The sequence below is a fragment of the Mustela nivalis genome (assembly GCF_964662115.1).
Source record: "Mustela nivalis genome assembly, chromosome: 5".
NCBI lineage: Eukaryota > Metazoa > Chordata > Mammalia > Carnivora > Mustelidae > Mustela > Mustela nivalis.
The window spans coordinates 12,588,954-12,604,651 of record NC_139024.1 but is presented as its reverse complement, the minus strand read 5'-3'; the positions used below and the strand labels follow the sequence as shown (position 1 = coordinate 12,604,651).

The 15,698-nt window shown below is 44.3% G+C and overlaps 1 long non-coding RNA gene across 1 annotated transcript; it reads right to left on the bottom strand.

Moving 5' to 3' along the window:
• Positions 1 to 3,620: 3,620 nt before the first annotated feature.
• LOC309864264 lies at positions 3,621 to 8,924 on the bottom strand. The gene is made up of 4 exons (XR_014311421.1): positions 8,656 to 8,924; positions 7,525 to 7,665; positions 5,460 to 5,648; positions 3,621 to 3,813 (listed from the first exon to the last, which is right to left on the bottom strand). It is a non-coding gene; the product is annotated as an uncharacterized lncRNA (long non-coding RNA).
• Between the last annotated feature and the right edge of the window lie 6,774 nt (positions 8,925 to 15,698).

Sequence of the window (15,698 nt, the reverse complement as noted above, 5' to 3'; positions counted from 1 at the left end):
AGTCAGTGAAGCCTCCAACTCTTCATTTCCGCTCAGGCCAGCACCTCAGGGTCGCGATACTGAGGCACAGTGTCAGTCAGATTCTGTGCTGCGTGCGGAGTCAGCTTGGCCCTCTCCTTGTGCCCCTCCCACTGTTTTCACTCTCTCTATCTGTAAAACAAACAAATAAAATTCTTTTAAAAAATAATAATCAAATAATATCTTTAAAAAAAAAAAAAGACATTGGGGGATTGTCCATTGGGTGGCTAGGGATCTCGGGTGAGGTTACTGTTGGAATGGCAGCTGGGACTATGGTCATCTGAAGATGACAGGGGACAGGATCCACTTACGAGCCGGCTCACTCACATGGCCGGCCAGTCAGTGCTGAGTGTCCTTACAACACACCAACCGATTCCCCCACACCGAGTTGTTCAAGAGAGAGCAAGATGGGGCCTCTACGCCTTCTATGTCCTCCGTCAGCTGTGCCCCACTGTCGTTTCCACAGAATTGCCATTGGTGACCCAGGTCCTCTCTGTCCAGCGTGCGAGGCGATCACCCAGTGCGATGACGGGGAAACCACACACTTGGTGATGGAGATCCCTGGAGGGCTTCCTGCAGGCCGAGTACTCGACCCCGCAAACATTTTTCCTTTGAAAGAGGTATCAAGCCAGAAAGTCCCCAAAGCCTGACACTTGCTGCTTTGTGAACCACTCCAGTGTGCTGAGTAAAGAGCAGAGACTACGCTTTTAGGTTTCCTGTGCGGAACAAGATGATTTCACATTTTTGCAAGAAATCTCATAGCTCTGGGGCTTATCAGCTTATATCTTTTTTGAGATTCCAAAAGTGAAATTACAGTTCACGATTAAAGAGTGCAGAGCAGCGCGGCGGAGAGAAACCCTAGGATCCTGGCAGAGAGCTGTTGTTCAAACGTTCCCAATATTCCTCCTCAGAGCCTTTTGGTTCAGTCATTTCCCACGGAATAATAAGCTTCATTCAGTGAAAAATATTCTTGCCTTCTCCTTCTGACAGTAACTGTCATCATAGAATAATGGTAGACTACACTTTGTTTTGTTCCGTTCTGCTCTCTGGAATGCTTGATATGATAGCACCCACAGAGCTTCTGGAATTTCCTCACAATCTTCTAAGGCAGTAGAAAGCCATAAGTCTAATTATAAAACAAGGTTAGCCTTGTCACTGCTCGGTTAGCAAGCCAGAAAGCTGAGACGCTCCACAAAGCAGTGGCTTGAAGAGATTTATATAAAACTTTGTTTAGCTGCCCACCCCTGGAGAAGAAAGTTCTTCAAGGTGCATCAGCATCACCAAGGAATGTTACCTAAGCTCTCTCCTCCTCCTAAGTAATCAAATTCAAGAGACACTTAGGAAAGAATCTACCACCAGAATATGCCAGTTGTTTTTCTGGACGTCCAGGAGCTATCGAGAAAGCGAAGACTCTGCCCTCCCAGAGCTCACAGATCTCTGGGCGGTGTGGAACCTCTTACGCCCGTTGTGAAACCTCTTACACCCGGTGTGGATTTTCATGACCATTCTCCTCTTTATCAACTTGTGATAAGACACAAAATCCAGTGATACAGGGATTTGGTTTGGAGACGTCTTCTTTACACTTTCTCTTCTACCTCACCTGCAGCCCCCACTTTCCGGGGAACAGCACACCTGGGGGGGGGGGCAAACCCCTGGCTCTAGGAGTGTTTCTCCCTCCAAATCTGATACGTTGGACATCTCATTCGGTCTATCCCAGCCCCCCGTGATTTACACAGAAGGAGTGTGTCCAGGGCTCCCCTGAAGCCTTGAAATCCAAAAATGCCTGTCCTGGTGACAGAGGATGACCGCCTTCCAGGAAAGCTGCATGGCAGTGGGAGAAGCCACGGCTTTTTCCAACAGACTCTCTGAGATTCTATCCAGCCTAGCAACTTTCTTCTTTTTCCCAGAGGAAGAAAAAAGTAATTCTGCTCCATCCAAACTAAAGACTCACTCAATTTTTTTTTCTATTTATGTGTATCAACTTCCTTTCTCCCTCTCTTATCTATCCCTCCAATTACTGAGAATTCTTTGGAAAGGCACGATACAAAAGCAGCTAGGTTTATGAAGTGGAGCCCTTAATCTGTTCTGCCTCGAAATATCTAAATTTCTTAAAGACAGCCTTTTTCTTTTAATTGGGGATAATTAATGTATAACATTATATTCATTTCAGGCTTATAACATAATGATTCATGTGTATATATTATGAAATTGTCACCATAGTAAGTCTAGTTAACATTCATTACCATCCCCAGTTACACATTTTTTCCTGTAATGAAAACTTTTAAGATCTACTCACTTAGCAATGTGCAAGTATGCAAATACAGTATTATTAGCGATGGGTGCCCTGTTGTAGACTCCATCCCCAGGACTGGTTTATTTTATAACTGGAAGTTTGCATTGTCTGACCCTCTTCATCCATCCCGCTCACCCCCAGCTCCTGCCTCTGGCAACCACTCTGTTCTCTGTATCTGTGAGCCCGTATTTTGCCTTGATTTTTTTTCTTTTTCTAAGATGCCACGCATAAGTGAGGTCATGTGGTAGTAGCTAAAGATAGCTTTCTACATTACAGATTAACAACCTTAAAGCCTTCCATTAAAAAGCAATTTCAAAGCACTTATGGATTACATAATACCCAGATTCATACACAATTATTAGCATTCTGCCTTCCTAACAAGGAGGGCACAATTCCTCCTCCACCCTTCCACCTGTCAGTCTCTAGAATCAAAAATGACAGCAGTCCCCTGAAATCCAAAGACAAGCGTCCCCTGTGTACCTTCTCATTTGCGAAATGGGACTGAGTTATCAAAACCTACAATGTTAAAGGGAAAAAGGAAAAAAACTTAGAATAGGGCAATTATCAAAACATGAAGGGGAAAGTATTTTGTGCCATTTGAAAAGAATTAATAAAAATACATCCACCACTGTGGCAACTGTCTCGTAAGTGTGCCCGATGTTTTCTGATTTTCATTTCAGATCTACTCTTCACTCCCCCAAAACTTCCTGGCACCATAACCCCTGCTTTGGGCCACAGGAAGCTGCCCTCTGTGGACCCCTTCATCCACCAGGCTTTCCTGCCCTCTGTCTTCTGGTTGTGTCCTGACAATGGTGGTAGACAGTGACAGAAGGAGAGGAAGGTCAGGACACGTTCTCTTCTCTCTCTCTCTCTCTTCTGCATTGGCAGTGAACTTCTAGGGAAGATCAAGGCTTCCAGTGGGCATCCCTCCCTCTCTCCTCCTGCTGCATTCTCCCTGGGTTCCAGGGACCTCTTCCTCCCCTAATTTGTGGTCCTTCCTGCTGAATATGAGGGGCTTCGCTGTCCCTTAGGAGATCTCTGCATCTGACAACACTTCTGTAAATAACCCATTCAGGAGACTCTCATCAATGACCCCCTTGGAGGGTGCCATCTGTTTCCTGCAGTGACCATGACCAGCACTGTGCATGACTGATCTTTTAGCCTTCATATCAATACATCAAGCATTTCAGTCTTTTCCAAATGAAAAGTAAATTACAAAAGAAAAGAATAAGCCAACCACAGGGTGCCCAACTTTGCATAACTAATAAAATAATTTAGGCGTTGCTGAAAAGAAAATTAAAGAAAGATGTTTTATGGTGTACATTATTTAATTGAGGCAATAGGAAAGGAATGTTAAGGAAAGCAGGAATGTTTGTCGAGTTCAGGGTCCGTGAGAACTGCCGATCTCTCCATGTTGCAGCCACATGAGTCATTCACGATGGGTCTGAACATGCATATGTAACGGTTCTTCTACTTTAGTGAAATGTAAGAAACTGGCCAGCCTTGGAAATTAGAAACATACATGTTCAATTATTTTATTAGGCCTTATTTAAAAAGAAAAATTTTCTATAATCAAATGTATTGTGCATTGTTTGCTGACATCTGAAACAATGGTTTATTAATAAAACTAATCGGACTTAAGAGTTGAATTTTTACAGGAGATTTGATTCTTTTTCTTCCCAAAGTAGGTTTACATTAGCTTTGCAAAAAGAGTCAGCTGATTTCCTGGATGTAAGGAAGAGTAAGGTTCTCAGAATTGAAAAGCAACCTGCTTTTCTCTTTTGTGTAGAAAAACAAACACAGGAACACAGAATTGAATTGTTCATAATTTGATCTGGGATTCTTTATGCTACATCATCAACATCGCCCCCTCTTTGTACTTCTCTTACTTTTTAAATTTCATTCTTAAAATGATAAAATGAATTCCTACGTACCCACTATGCTAACCAGAAACGGGAATATTACTGACCAGCCACAAACCCATGCGCCCCCCGCCCCCCATCCTCTCAGGACCACCCGGGCTCAGGCCCCGCCCACATCTAACCAGTTTGCTGGGGCACAGGGTTCCCCACCTAGGGGTGCTCAGGGCGGGGCATCCCCTTGACCCTCACCAGGACCCTCCCCACAAAGCACACCCAGGTTTCTAGTTCTTCCTTTATGATGAAAGGCCACACAGCGTGGCATGGGCTCTGGCTTCCTGAGCAGCCACTAAACAGGCTGGAGGACACCAGGCGAAAGAAAGTAGAGGGACTTTAACTTCCTCGGGCAGACCCTGACCGATGGGAGACGGGAGCGGGCAGGGAGGCACCGGAAGATAAACCCCTTCTTCATCCTGCCTCCTCACAGCGCTCCAGAGAAGCCGCAATGAGCAGGACACAATCCCGAGTGACCCACGGTGCCTCTTCGTGACTCATCCCGACAGGGAAGGCGATACCTCCGTGCATCACTGTGGTCTAGTCTACTCAGGTGTCCACGACAAAGGACCACAGACGGGGTGTGAACAGCAGAAATGTATTGTCTCATATCCCTGGACGTCAAAAGGCTGCTATCAAGGTGTTAGCAGGGTTGGTTTTTCCCAAGGCCTCTCTCTCTGGCTTGTGGAGGTCAACTTCTCCCTGTGCCTTCCCATGGCCCTTCCTCTGGGCACACATGCGTGTCCAAATTGTGTCCAAATTTCCTCTTAGAAAGACACTGGGCATACTGAATTAGAGTCCATCTTAAAGACCTCATTAATTCGTTCACTTAATTCTTATCTCCAAATATGGTGGCATTGTGAGGGCCAGGGATTTAGGACTTCAACATATGAATGGGAGCGGGGGTGGGGGAAGAGAGGACATTGGGGGCTGTGAGGTGTTGTGGGGGGCACTGTTCAACCCATTACACTTTGCACTCTTTCGCCTCCCTTTTTTCTCACTCTAGTTGCCCTGGGTCTTTACTTCGCATGTAAAGCATCAATCCGTGAATCCCCGACCCCAGCGAGGACTGGGCTTCTACAGCAATCACGCACACCCCCACCTGTGGGTGCTTGCTTTTCCTGAGCTCTTACCACCCCAGCACAGCTAACATCCTGAGCTCGGTGTTTCTCATTCGCTTTCTTTTCACTTTCCACTTAGAGGCTACACCTCCATAGTATCTTCTCCAGTTTTACCTCTTTTGGAAGGTAATGGAGTGTTACCCTGTGGGTTGAATGCTGGCACTTCCTCGTTCCACTCAACATCGTGTTCCTAGATTTCGTCTTGGATATGAAGAGCTGGGATTCATTCGTGTTCTCTCGCTGCAGAGCCTTCCATTGGAAGAATAAAGCACCGCGCAAACGTTGTTGTGCCGAAGCAAAGGACTAAGAGCACCAATAGGGCCCTCGAGACCATGTGCCGGCGACACTCAGAAAAGCACGGAAGGAGTGTGGGTCCCCTATTGCCGATGTCATCTAGGGCAATAAACATGAGTCTAACAGAGCCCACCCTCAGAGCCCAGGACAGAGTGCCTAAACCTTATGGGGATTTTATTTTAACCCACATGACAGAAGATGCCCTAGGCCCTCCCCGGCATGACTGGGGGCTGTGCTGGCCGCTGACATACTACCAGCTAGCCCTAGGATCCGCTTTATGAGCGCTCATGGTGAGAACAACCAGCTCTTCCTTGCCCTTGGAGTACCAGGAAAATAGGATCTAAGCCTTGCATCAGATCAGATTTTATTGCCCTCAATAACAGATTGCAGGCAATTTCCATGGAACTCTGTAGAAGTCCAACTCCTTTTTTTCATAGGGAGGAGATCAGTCTTTGACATGTTAGCATTTACTGCACAGGTAATTACCATGTCGTTCTCCAGAATACATGTCCAGGCTTGAAATTGCTGGGGCACAGGACATATGAATATTAAATGGTAATTTAACTTCTCCCCAGCTACGCACTGGTGCTCCTACTGTATTCTCCTGGTATTTTCTAGTTAGTTCATTTTTGCCAACCAATGAGGTTAAAAGGGTAGCTCCCTGTAGTTTTGACTTAGATTTCCCTGATGACTCCTGAGTATCTTTTCATGTGCATATGGGCCATTTGCATTCCCTTTTGTGAAACACTTTTTGCTCATTTTTATACTGATTTGTCTTTCTCTAATCAACTTGTGAAAAGTATTTACATATTCTTAATTAATTCATAGAATGTATCTTCTCCCAATTTGTGGCTTCTATCTTTCCTTTCTTTTTCTTTTAAGATTTTATTTATTTATTTGACAGAGAGAGAGAGACAGCGAGAGAGGGAACACAAGCAGAGGGAGTGGGAGAGGGAGAAGCAGGCTTCCCACCCCACAGAGCAGGAAGCCCAATGTGGGGCTCAATTCCAGGACCCCAGGATCATGACCTGAGCCAAAGGCAGACACTTAACCGACTGAGCCATCCAGGTGCCCCTTGTGGCTTCTTTGTATTTCATTATAGTGTCTTTTGATAAACAAAAGTTCTGGGGGTGCCTGGGTGGTTCAATCAGTTAAGCCTCTGACTCTTGACTTTGGCTCAGGTCATGATCTCAGGATGGTGAGACTGAGCCCTGCATCAGGCTCCCTGCTGGGCATGGAGCCTGCTTAAGAGTCTCTCTTCTTATCCCTGAGCCCCTCTTCACCCTCATTCTTCACCCTCACTGCGTAGGCATACTTGCATACTCTCTCTCTCTCTAAAAAACAAACAATAACAACAACAAAAACAAACAAACAAAAAACTCACAGCAGTTCTTAACTTCAGTGTAGTTGGATCTATCAACATTTTCTCTTATAGTTTCCCCTTTTGTTGTCTTGTATAAAAGATTCCTCGCCATCCCAAAGCCATGAAAATATATAAACTTCAAAGTAATGCATGGACCAAAAATTAAATCATAATGGCAATTAAAAACTGGTTGGAACCGAATGATAATGAAAATACCACGTACCAAACCTTGTAAAATACAACAAAAGTCATGCTTGAAAGGAAACCTACGGTCTTAAGCGTTCGTATTTTAGAAGTTGTATATGAACGAGCTAAGTATCCAACTCAAGAAACATGGCAGAAACCACAAGTCCTCCCCAAGATCCCTTTCCCATCTGCCCTTGCAGTGAGGGGGGCGTGGTCATCATTTCTAGGCTAAGTTGGTTTATGCACCTTTGCTTCTGTATGTCCCACACCCCCATCTACTGGACAGACAATGCCAGGGTGAGCCCCAAGTTGCAGAAACCATCAAACGGGAATCACCTGAGTCCCTGAGCCGCTGGCTGGAGGAGAGCTGGTATGGAGAGTTGCCCAGCCAGCACACCCGCAGAGGAGTGCGCGTGAAGAACATGTAAACTCTTGTGTGTTGAGTCACTGAGCTATGTCGGTTGTTTCGGCGTGAACCTAAAATAAGAAGTTAAAACACAACACAAGAATAAACCCAAAGGATATAGAATGAAGGAGAAGGTAAAAGAGCAGAAATCGCCGAAATGGAAAACAAAGATGCAGCAGAAAGTCTCAACAGCGGGACAGCTGTTCTTCCCAGAGCTCTGGAAAAGCCATCAGGTAACTGCTCTACTCCGCACTGACTCTCCTCGCCGAAAGTGTTTTCCTCTCCCCACACTGCACAGAAGAAGCACGCACTGACCCCCCCAACACACACACATATTCGAAGCCACATGGGCTGGACTGTTTGTCACCTGCTTCTCCAAGTGCCAAATCAATGGTCTGTATTTCCCCCATGGCAGCTGCAGCAGGAGAACCATGAGAGCGCGGAGCAAGAGACCGAGACTGAGAGGAAAGGTAAAAAGGGCACGAGGAAGAAAGAAAGGCCTGCAGGGCACAGGGTTGGGTTTCCTGGGCCGCTCAGGGCAAGTCCTCCCCCTCCAAGGGAAAAAAGACAAAAGCAGAGTATTGCCATCTGTGTGCCCCAAATATTTTCCGTTGCCCACAATAGAAGTCAATCCTTTTCCCGTGTCCTAACTGTAGTCTACAAGTTCAGTGAATTCTATACGAGTTCTTTGGATAAAAGTTCCCAGGTGGATTCATCCAGAAAAAGCAGCCAAAGGGAGGTCCAGTATTCCTCATCATTAACTGTGATTTGCAAAGAAGGGTTTTTTAATTTAATCATCTGGTATTTCTTCCTTTTAATCTTTTTTGTTCTTGTTGTCGAATGGCGTCATCGCTGAACGTCTCCTGCTACAGGTCATCTTTCCAGCGCGGGTTCCTGGGGAGCAGAATCCCTGCTTGTTTCCATCCATCAGAAAGGAGAACCCCACGGATTCAGGTGAGCCCAGCGTCGCCACAGGCAAAGGACGATGTTATTGTAAAACCAGGCATCTACGACCTCCGCTGGTAGCAACAGAAATAGTCTCCAAAGTGCAGGTCACTCACCCCCCTCGGGATAAAGGCTCTTAGGAATGTAGACTCGACAGCCTTCCTGTTGACACCCTTGGCTTTCTCAGGCCAGAATTACTCGCCTTCAGTGAAACGTCAGAAAACTGGAAAGGTCCTCCATCTTGCCTAAATTTATGGGAATGTTGCTTCACCCCTACACTCCAACTGTTAATTTTTCTCCACTTCATTTGAAACTGCCTATGTGAAGGAGTCTTAAAGGAGTCCCCTGTAGACTCCTTAAAGAGCTTAGGTTCTCAGCAGTTCCTGTAATTCTGTAACCAAAGAAGCTGTTGTTGATGCCTGGGTGTATTCTTCCTATAAATACGAGTGAGTTCTGACACCTGATATCATGTTTTTCTTTAGAACCAGAGCCAATGTAATGAAATTCTCTATGCGGTAGTCTACAAAAAACCTTAATAGAAGTTTGGTTTTTTTTTTACAGAAAACTTTAATAATTTTCTCTAGTCTTTTTTCTGACTGTACAGTCGTTACTTTTTCCATTTAGTTACTTCAATAATATTTGCTCTACTGCCTACCATGGGAGTTACCCAAACTCTGATTTAGAACGGCTCCCAATCCAAGCTAGAGAGCCAAACATCGACCAGGATGAGTCAATGTTATAGAAAAACAGAAGAGACCAGTTAATGATGTCCAGAATAGGATCAAAGAGAGCCCCAGAGGATGACCAGGGGACGCACCCCAGCGACTGCATCTGGAAGGGTGACTCCTTCCTCAGGATTTAAGAATCCAGAACCAAGTGCTAAGTAAGGGTTGTGAGAAGAGCATTAGCTAAAATTAAATAGTTAATTAGTTAAAACTAACATACGAACCAAATCTTACACCCTGGCATTTGTATTTTATCTTCTCCAAAGGGTTTAATTCAATTATCATCATCAAATACCCTCAAAGGGGGCACTATAGTGGCACCCCTTCACTGAAGGAAAATCTGAAAAAGGTACTTCCAAGTAAAACACGCTGCCCTAAACAAGGTTAGCCCAAAAGTTCTTCCATTAATGTAAATGCCCTAAGAGTAAAAGGAGAAGCAAATCCTGAAAGCTCTTAGTTTGATTCTTTTCTTCTCCAAAGATCAGGTTCTAGTTGGTTTTCTTTTTTCTTTTTTTTTTTGGTTTGGTTTTTTTGTTTTGTTTTGTTTTGCTGTTGTTTGCTTTTTTTTTTCTTTTGTTTTTGCTGTTGTTTGTTTCGTTGTTGCTAACTGTTCATCTGATCTGAAAGCCCACGGCCCTCATCTATCCTTAACACTGCCCTGAGCACAAGTAACACAAAATGCCAATTTTGTGAATCCACCACAGTTGTCTTCCATTTTTTCTAGGAATTAGACAGATTATTTCCTAGGAAATAAACAGATGAGTAAAATCACATTTGGGGGTCATTGTTAGGCGTTTGGGGGTAGCGAGAGATACACGGAGGCAGACAATTCGTACAAAATCCGTCTGTGACACAGGGTACAGAACAGAATTGAGTTTTGCTAGAAAGAGAAGGAAGGAAATACGATTACGTTGAATTGTGTGGACTGCTGACTATGTAGGTTTTTAGTGCATAGGGCCAAATTCACACATCCACATGGTTCCCCTCACAGAGGAGGGACACAAACACAAGAGCCCAAGCCCTTTCACAAGGGGCAGGGAAAGTCGCTGTAAAAAGTGTAGCTACAGCCCCACCCCAGTCCCACATCACACACAGATAAACTGAGACTCGTGGGCTGGGCTATCAGATTTCCATTCACAAAAGTTCTTCCAGAAACAATATTCAGGACCAGTATTCACTCTGTATTTGCTAAGCATCTGTCAGTCTGTGTGCTCGGTCTGGCGGGTACGTTGCACATCCCCAGATGGGCAAAACTCAAGCACAGCCCCGTAAAGCAAATGAAAGCCAAGCCCCAAGATCACCGTCCAGCCCCCTTTCCTTCTCAGAGGTTCTTCCCCTAATTACCGCCAGTCGACCACAGCATTAGTTGGAAAAGGCATCCAAGGACGGGCCTTTTCAGCTTCTGCAAAGGCAATACACAATCTATTCTCATGAACATTTTCAAAATGGGTACCATTCTACAAGATTCCTACACTACCAATCCCATGAAACACAGAAATAAGTTTGGGGTGGGGGACATTCCAAAGTGGGTATGGGAGGCAAAAGTCATTCGGCCAAACAGGAGCAAACAGGAGATGGGCAAACGCTCAGATTTTGTTTTCCTCTATCATTTTGCTAAAGCAAGCTGGTGAGCAGTTGGCAGTAAGTCGGTGCTGTGATACTGTGATTCTGGCTGGATGTGTCCGCTCAGGCTTTTATCGCTGGAGCTCTGACTCAGCTAACACTTCAGAGCAACTGAGATTGTCCCAGCAAAAACCACACTTCCGGGTCACACACAGCTCAGCAGCCCTCTGCCAGGGCAACCGAGGCATTATTTTGCTGCTTATGGAAAAAGAATGAGCAATTGTCTGTAGACCAGCTCTGAATGTCTTATTTACTAGAGGTTAAGATTGTGTAAACACCACTACTAGAGTATTTCAACAAAAGTCAGTATCTATTAAGTGCTGTGTGGTAGACTGTCCTAAGGGCCTTACAAACATTATCTCCTTTAATCCCCATAAGCCTATGAAGTCGATTCTATTATTACCCTCATTTTGCAGATAACTAGGGAGCAGAGAGATAAGTGACTTGCTTCAAGTCACAGAGCCTGTAAGTGGTCAAGTGGGACACCCGATTACCTGACTTCAAAAGCTGAGCCCCCCCAGCTGCTTCTAACCACTGCCAATTTCCAAAAGTCAAAGACTTCTAAATTAGTACTAATTCCTGAAATCTCTCCACTCTTATCCTGGCCCAGCCTCAGCTGGAATGACAGAGAGGTGTTCATACGTGGGAAAACAGAACTCGACACCCACAACATTAAAAGACAATTTCTTAACTTCAGAAACAGTATTGCTTTGTATCAAACTTCATTTTTAAAGTTCCGTCATGTTTCTCTAAAATAATTGAAAGGGTCAGACCGAGATACATCAAAATGTTGAAGGAAAGTATTAAAAATCTGGTCTCTGTCACCCTAACATTAAAATTACAAGGTAAGTTCCTTAAAATGAGTCTAGTCTATGGAAGAACAGGAAAAAAAATAGTAATTTGTTTCCTGATTTTTTTTTTGTCTCCTTTTAATCATTCCTTCAAGAACAGCTGAGGGGGAGAGAAAATGATGAGACCATCCCTGGATCCCGGATTTCAGGAGTGATGTAGCTCCTTTGAGGATGTAGCTCCTTTGAGTGATGTAGCTCCTTAAATGCCTTTGAGGTTTATTTTTTTAATTTTCTCCTGCAGCTTCAGTTTCACAACTTCTCAGGGAGACAAGAAACTCTGTAAGGAAGAGCGAGTGTAATAGCTGGTTGCAAGCATGGCATGAGCGCTCAGACTGGGCCCGTCGTCCCAGGAGCAGGGACTGCAGCGCGGTAGGTAGGAGCTGGGAGAGAACGCAGGAGGAAACCCCATGATCGTGGCTTTAGCCTCATCACGTGTTTTAATCCCTGAGGTCTGTCGTAGGTTGGCAGCACGTGAACACTTGACCAATCAGAAGATGAACTTCACAAACGCTGCCATAGAATTTTTGAGTATCTCCAAGGATGGTCGGCATACGCCCAGACTCTTGTCCTTAATAACCCCACACCATGTGCCTTTCTATGTTGAGGGGAGAAGGGGAGGTGTCCAGGGGTTCTCAAAGACTGTGCAACAGGCTCCTGGCTGACTGATGTTATTTTGTTCATTGTGGACAAAATCTCGCCTCTTCTCTTTCCCATCAGTAAGCTACAGGCCATTACTGTAGAAGGACTTTTTGAAGAGGACAAAATTCTCTTCCACATATATACACAGGGTTTGGGACAGATCTCACATGCCTAAAACTGGAGAAAAACATGGCCATCTAGAAAATTTGAATTTGATATAATCTCTTTGTCCTTTACTTACATTAAACCTTACATTTGTCAAAACTTTTGTCAGACCAGCACATGGCTAGCAGTAAGTTTAATGGCCAAAAATAAAACCTCTAGGGCAAAACTTAGCAGTTAAGAAATCTCCAGAAAATTATAAGGTAAATTTTATTAAAAGATCACTGTTTTTTTTTTCTAATCCCATAGGTCATAAAATCTTTTTTTCAATCCCTCGAGGTACCCCTAACCACATTCTATGATCCCACTAGGTTTGATTCATCATGAAGATCTTCCACCCATTTGAAGAAACATCAGAAAAGGTCAGTTTGTGTATACTATTTAAGTCAGCTTTTAATCGACAGATTTTTAAATACTCACTTTCAACTGATTAGCATGAACATGTAAAAAGAAAAAAAAATCCACCTTCCACATAATCTCCAAGGTAGGGAGTTTGTGGTAGTCTCCTCCCAAAGGAAACGATGCAGGGATTCTATCATGAGGGCGGGAGGGAGATGGGAACCCCTTGTCCATAAAAACGAGTCCCAGACACATGGAGACCTTCAAATGAGGCTGTCCCATTTATGCCTTCAGTGGCAAAAAAAAAAAAAAAAAAAAACCTGTCTGCCTTTTATTCTTTGCTAATAATATTCAGATGTCAAACAAGTTTACGTAAGCTCTTTAAAGGGTAAAACTACGTGTAAATACCTTAGTGTTTTCTGAAGGCCAACACTCTGAAACTCAGTAACATTCATGGTCTTTGGGCCAAAAGCAGCAACAACTGCTTGGCTTTGGGGAGAGGAAAAGAAAAAACAAAACAAAAACACAGTAAAACTGATTCTAGAACCTCAGGTTTGGTGGGTAGAGAAGCAAGGAGAAAGAACCAGAGATAGACGATGGACAAGAACACAGCATGAAGACTGACTCACACTCGATGATGATGGTGGTGATGGGGTTTCTTTTAAATCACTTGTTCTCCAAGGATGGTGTCTCCTCCTAGAGCCAGTTTTGGAAATGTGAGGTGCCAGTGATGGGGAGGGCCACTCCTGGTGAACAGATGGGGTCTGGGCGCTACGTGAGCTCCACTGGTTAGATCCCTTACAACCAAAAACTGCCCTCCATCGGTACAGCATCTGACTGCGCCACCAAGTACTCATGTGGATGGAAACCCAGCTCAGCACTGAGTATGCAATCTCATTCTATCCCTAAACACACAGGGCATTTTTAGCCCAGTTTTAAGACGTGTTGGAATTTTCAGGAATGCAATCACTCCCCAAACTGAGAGAAGCCAATACGTAAAGCAATAATGAACAAGGAGGCAGAGTCAAATCACTTCGATCTGTTATCAGCTGTCTACCCTTGGATGACTCCCTCACTTGTAAAATGGGAAGAACCGGGACACTCATCTCACAGTTGTTGGGTAAATATTTAGAACAATGGCAGGCACCCAGTAAGCACTACGTAGGTGTAGCTCTCATAGATTTTTGTTTTATCTACAACCTGATCAACAATTGGCCACATTTTAGAAAATCTTGTTACTGACATCCATCTATTCCTGGCATTGCATTGCCAGAACACACCTGTGCTAGTGTCCGTTTTGTAGCTGTCACACGCGTGGTGATTTTCTCTACAGGTTCAAGTATGTGCCTTGTCTCAATATTTCAATACATCTTGTACTATAACCGTGCTAGAATATTTACATAAGAAAATAATTATTTCACTAGAAAACACTTATACATTTGTTTATATTTCATTTAGGACATTAAGTTAATGCATGTGGTTGTATTTACTATTAATTTCATTTTGGAATCGTAAAAGTATATGCGGGTGATGCTTTTACATGTGAGGATAGGTTTAATCATCCATGGCTTTTAGTTGATTGTAGCTGTATTGTAAAATATTTATGATAAAAAGGGATGGGTGTTGGGGCACCTGGGTGGCTCAGTGGTTTGGGCTGCTGCCTTCGGCTCGGGTCATGATCTCAGGGTCCTGGGATCGAGCCCCGCATCGGGCTCTCTGCTCCGCAGGAAGCCTGCTTCCCTCTCTCTCTCTCTCTGCCTGCCTCTCTGTCTACTTGTGATCTCTGTCTGTCAAATAAATAAATAAAATCTTTAAAAAAAAAAAAAAAGGGATGGGTGTTGAGTTGGTCTGGTAGGGTTAAAGAAAAAATCACTTTTAAAGTTTCAAGTGTCATTCCACACATCCACCATTAAACCTCGACTGTTACGGAGGCAAGTCGCTTCCTTTAATGGCTAAGAAATTAGTATTAAACTATTGTTTATGTATCTCAATGGTAGAGATATACACAAACTTTTTTTTTTTCCCTTAAAGCAGGGATCTATTTCCCAAATGCAATTCAGGAGAAAACCCCAGGTAAAAATACAGATGAAGCTGTGGCATCTGACAGAATAAAGGCAGAGGACCCAGAAGCTTCTCTGGTCTTCTATTAGGGCTTGAGGGAACAAAGTCACAGAAACACCCATGTGGTGCAGGAACTGAAGCTGGGCACCGTCTGTAGTTCAGACAGACTCCTGAAAATGCATTTTTGAGGATGGTCATCCGATCGCAAGTGGCATTTTCTCCACAGAAAAGGGGCCAACTTCCAGCTAAGACCTCCAAAGCTACTTAACTCATTACTCAGCTGAAGAGCACTAAGAATCCTCCTAAATCCAGGGAGTGAGAGGAAGTGTTGCCGCCCCCTTTTCTGGGCATAAAGCCAGCTCAAGCTAACAGTAAAATAGGCCAAGGCTGGTGCCCTTCCTTTTCCATAGCTTCCACACTAGTCTCCAGAGCCTTATTACCAGACCTCCCCACCAAGCTCTGCCCTTACATTGTGTTTAAAGCACCCAATGAATCATGCATTCCAAGCCTCTTCTGTCCTTCAGCGGCAGCTCCCTCGGAGGCTGACAGGAGGAGCCCAACTGCCTTCAATCCCTTCAGCCTCACCAGAGGCACTCAAAAAGGAAGATGTTGACTAACTGCAGGGAAGCTCTAATTCGTTGAATTTCAGGCACTTGAGCAAAAAGTAAACAATTCCAGAGGTGTTGGTGTTGGGGGGGGGGGGTTGTTTTTGAGCAGGGAATACCAGCTCGGCCTAGGAATATACCTCAGAAAATTCCC